The sequence below is a fragment of the Ctenocephalides felis genome, unplaced genomic scaffold, assembly GCF_003426905.1.
Source record: "Ctenocephalides felis isolate EL2017-DRISC unplaced genomic scaffold, ASM342690v1 CF-g0.4_SCAFFOLD_02744, whole genome shotgun sequence".
Lineage (NCBI taxonomy): Eukaryota > Metazoa > Arthropoda > Insecta > Siphonaptera > Pulicidae > Ctenocephalides > Ctenocephalides felis.
This window is the reverse complement of record NW_020538898.1, coordinates 11,153-16,567: the sequence shown is the minus strand read 5'-3', so window position 1 is coordinate 16,567 and position 5,415 is coordinate 11,153. Positions and strand designations below refer to the sequence as shown.

The window sequence follows — 5,415 nt, the reverse complement described above, 5'->3', positions numbered from 1 at the left end:
CCATCTCCCATATATTAAACGGTTTCATGACTTCTTTGATATAGTTTTTATCTTTCAAGTATTGCAATCTCATACAACTATCCTTTACTCCCATTGGGGCTATTTTATTCAATAACATATCTATCCAATTGTTGTCGCTTCTTTTATTTTCTTTTTCAGTATCTTCTCCAATATTTTTCAATCTTTTAATCATACTATATATTTGCTTGGTTGGTGTGTTTGGGTTCAGAGTTTTAATGTAGTTATCCCAGCTTTCTTTTTTCTTTTGCTTTAACTTTGCTCTTACCTCATTTTTAACAAGATTACATTGTAAATAGTTTTCTAAGTTCATATTTTTCCTATATTTTTTTTCTGCTTCTCTCCTTTTTTTAGCTAAGGTATTACATTCTTCATCCCACCAAATTTGTTTTATTATCCTTTTTTTTACTATTCCTTCAGTTTTTGGGATACTCTTCATTGCTGCTTCATTAACAATATCCACAAAAGTGTCATAATTTATTTCTTTTTTTGAAATCTTAATTGTTTCAATTTTCTCTTCAATTTCTTTTCTATATTGCTCCCAATTAGCCTTACTACACCTCCATTTTCTATTAGATGTAGTTTCATCAAAGATCTTTTTTTCATTTAATTCCATTATTATTGGATAATGATCTGAGCCTAGATCATCATTATACATATCCCATACTATTTTATGTGCTATGTCTGAAGAGCAGATAGTAATATCAACTATTGATTTACATATTCTATTACTAATTACTTTATTATTATCGTTTAATATAAAAAGTTGGTTCTCCTCTATCGCTTCCAGTAGTCTACGTCCTTTTGTATCTTCATAGTCACAACCCCAAGCTTGACTATGGACATTAAAATCTCCTCCAATTATACAGGGTTTTTTAATTCCATTCAGTAAACTATTCCATTGCCCTTCTGAAATATTAGCCTTTGGTGAAACATATAATGATACACATACTATTTTCTTACTTCCTAATAATATTTCTGCAGCACACATTTGACACAAATCCATATTAATGTATTCCCTATTAATTTTATATTCTTTAAACTTCATTTTTTTATTAATCAATATAGCAGTTCCTCCTTTTCCATCTAATCTGTCTTCTCTAATTATAATAAAATTTTTAAACTTGTATTCCTGAGTTATTTTAAACCAAGTCTCAGATATCAAAATAACATCAATGTTTTCTTCATAAATAAAATTCTCTAAACTTTCTCTATTTGACGGTAAAGATCTTGCATTCCATTGCATAATTTTAATATTTTTATTTTTAAATTTTTTCATATTTAAAATATTAGTTTTATTTTTTTCCATAATAACTCTACTTGCCATAATTGTTTTGTTGTTGAATTTATTATATTTTAAACTATTATTCCGTACCTGTATCTTCAATAGCATTGCCTATTTTATTAGTTTCCATCATTGCTTTTTCAGTACACAATGATTCTATTTCTTCTTCCAGGGCTGTCCATATATTCTCTGTGTTTATCTCTGTTTTAAAACTTAATCTGTGCCTTATTTTGTTAAAAATTTCTTTGAATTGTTGCTTCATCTTCTTTTTTTTTTCTTTTTCATCTTCATTTTTATTTGGGTTATTTTCTTCACTATTGTATTTCGTTACTTCCTTTCTCCTTTCCTTGTATTCTTCTGCATTTATTCTTCTTTGTCTTCCTTCAATTCTTAATGTCGTGTGCTTAGGTTTTCTAATTTTCAATATATTTTCTTCATTAATTTCTACTTCTTTTTCTTTAATATGATTTAACATTTCAAACTTGTTATTATTAAATCTGTTTAATTGATTATCTGATTGTTTAATTAATGAAGGAAATACATTTTGATAATCTCTGTTATAAAATTTGGTCTGTACTATATCTGCATATGTTCTCTTACGCAATATTTGCTTAGCTTCACTTATAGAAATATTCTGATATGCTTTCAACTCCTTTAATTTTTTATTATATAAATACGTTTGACAATTTCTATCATTCGCTTGATGATTATTTCGGCATAAAGCACATATTTCTCTTTGGCTCACACATTCTTTTACATCATGTTCATCCGAACATTTTCTACATCTTTGCCTGCCCTGGCACTGAAGACGAATATGGCCAAACCTCCAGCATTTGTGGCACTGTATAACATTTTCAATAAAAGGTTGAACCTCGCAAGCTACTGAATGAATAAATACATTTTCTGGAAGATAACTGCCCCTGAACCAAATCTTCACTCTTTGTGTTTTATAGCTGCTATTATATGCCTTTTTATTTTTAATACACTTCACTTTAATAATTTCAACATCCGTTTTAATGCAACTCATGATTTCATCTTCTTCAATCTCTGGGTCTACATTAAATATAATACCTATTCTCGTAGTTTTATGCTTCGGAATATAAGTTTTAATATTATACTCGTCCAGTAATTTCTGTTTTACCACTGTATTAGCACTCTTCCAATCATTAAAACATATTTTTATTTTATTTATACCTATAGCTGCAACATTACTTATCTTATTACTAACACTTGACACTTTTGTATGTAAAATTCTTCCTAACGCCATTGGATGTAGTCTACCCAAATTTTTATCTTTTGATTCTGCATATATAACAAATGGACCTTCGTTCCTTTCATCATAATAGAAAAACTCCTCTTCATAGGTTTTTTTATTTAAATTACTATCCATTTCTTCATTTACTTCACTTGCCCAATCGATATTTACATCGTTTTCATTAATTCCATCATTATTAGTTTTCTCTAAACGTGTTTTGTTAACTTGTACTTTAATGTCACCTTTTTTCCTTATCACACTTAACTTTTCGCGATTCTTATCAAATATTTTATTACTTAACAATCTTCTTTTCTTTCTAAAATCTATTACTCCCTTTTTAATACTTTTCTTATTACTTTTTTTATATTCACAATTTTTAACTAAATTAATTTCACTAACTTTTGTTTCATTAATATTATTATCCAAATCATTTATTTCATAATCACTAATGTCATCCATTTCGTATTCAAACTCTTCTATTGACGTAATTCTGTTATCAACTGGATTCAATTCACAATCCTCAAAATCATGATGACCACTGTCATCGTCGTCACTTTCCTGGCCGTACTGGCCAGACTCCATTGTTCACTTACTGACTCACTCGCTCTTATCAGATTATGTAAATTTATTTACCGATGTGTATCGCACGAATGCTCGATGCAGGAATTGATTATTTAACAATTCTAATGTAATATTATTAGAATTGGAGTCTAGCACATCAATATTATAAGTTGTGGTGTAAATAAATTAACAAATATATAAACCAATAATTAGTAATGTTTATAATAACTAATATATTTCATAAGATTTAATAAACTAAGGATTAACGAAATTGGCCTAAAATCTTAGAGCAAGTTCCAATTTCAATCAATAATATGTCCAGGTTTATATAATGAAATAAAATAATGGCTTATCTGGTGTAAAAAAACTTATTTAATTTGGAGTAGTTTCTTTTAATATTTCGAAATATTTCTATATCTCAAATAATTTAGTATTTTTGTGATATTACTTGACATAAATAGAATAATTACAGATTTGATATTTAATAAAACATTTGTGCAAAATTAAATAATGATGACTGATAATAGAGCAACTGGCCCATTAGATCATGGAGGTTTGCAACAAACTCTTCCTACAAAGATATTTGTGCAAAGAGATTATAATGATGGAACCTCTGTAAAATTTCAAACTAGGTTTCCTCCAGAACTGGAAAATAGAATTGATAGGCAAGCTTTTGAACACACGATTAATCAATTAAATTTGTATTTTGCTGAAGCTGAAAAAGCAGCTTGTAGTACATATTGCGAAGGATGTCTTGCTTGTTTAACTGCCTATCTAATATATATTTGCACTGAGACGCATTATGAAAAATGTCTTCGGAAAATATCTAAATTTATAGCATCACAAAATGAAAGAGTTTATATTCCAAGAGGTTTACTACTTACAGATCCGACACAAAGAGGCTTGCGTGTAATTGAAATTTCATTTCTTGACAGACAGGGTCCTACGTGACTGACAATCTCACATTCAACAGAAGAATTTTTTATGTAAACAATGTATTTTTAATATATAATTCAAGACTTCTGAGATTATGTATATTCTTCTATCTATATTGAAACTTAATATAAGTTGGCTTATGTAGCACATAATGCATTTATATGAAATAATTATCACAAAGAGTTGCCGAAGATGTATATACTATTAAATGGTAGGTGGTGTTAGTTTTGTCTGAACTATATATTCATAGATAAAGGACTTGCGCTATATTTTAAGGCAATAAGCAATTTTGTACCAGAGTTCATTTTCATGTATGTATTTAAATTTACAGATTTTTTAATATTTATATCTTTTGTAATAACTATTTATAAACCCATTAATTTAATAAATGAAGGCAAATGAAGTGTTGATTTGACGGAAAACGTGGCGGTATCTTCGAGTGGATCCAAATTACTCGTACTGGAGAAATCACTCGGATGGTGCTTCACGTTCCTGGTGAATGCCTCAAAATAGTAGGCTAGTCGATTCCGACGTCGCTATCGTATCAGTATTGGATTATGGCGGTTCTGGCGTCGCTATCGTATCAGTATTGGTTTCGAGCAAAAGCAGCAAAAGCGTCTCTTAATTTCACCGTAAATTACACAACAACGATAACTTTGTCAATGCTTAATTCACTGCGCACAACAATTTTAATATTATTAGGTATATTTGTAAGATATGCTTTGAATACTTTTACAGTTTCACTTTCACAATCACCTTCAATTTAATCTCAGTTATTACAGGTACATTTATTAGATAGACTAATAAGCATTTGTCCTAATAACTGGTTTGTCCAAAGCTTAAATGCGTGGCTCAAAACGTTGATTAAAATCAACTTTAAAAATCCGGCTCGAAGGACCAAATGGAGCGATTTACAATGCGTCGACTGGTTGATGCTTCGATAGTAGACTGTAAATTTCATAATCGACGAAATGTGAAATCTCCACGATGATTGTTTTAGAAAATGAAAGTCCTGTTATCTTCATATTGAATTTATTTAATTCTATTTTACAAATATGTCCTTCTTCTTTGACTGTTAATACTAGACTAAAAATTTATCCCAATTTCAGGCCCGACGGAATACATTTTATTGACTTGTTTTATAACCTAATTATATGAGCCGTTGAACCTCGGCAGAATCGTTCCCTATTTACGGGATTAACAAAATTCCTCCTGACCGTTATATGAAATGATATTTTATAATTTTACGGCGACGGTTACACCAGATGTTTTAGTTTAAAAAATCATCCAGTCGGTTTGAAGCAGATAATACTAGTTTGTGTACTTTCAGATGTTTTCCTTCTGCCTCTAATGTACTAAC

General features: G+C 29.3%; 1 pseudogene; it reads left to right on the top strand.

Moving 5' to 3' along the window:
* Positions 1-3,632: 3,632 nt before the first annotated feature.
* Positions 3,633-4,090, top strand: LOC113381250 (annotated as a pseudogene).
* Positions 4,091-5,415: the final 1,325 nt, after the last annotated feature.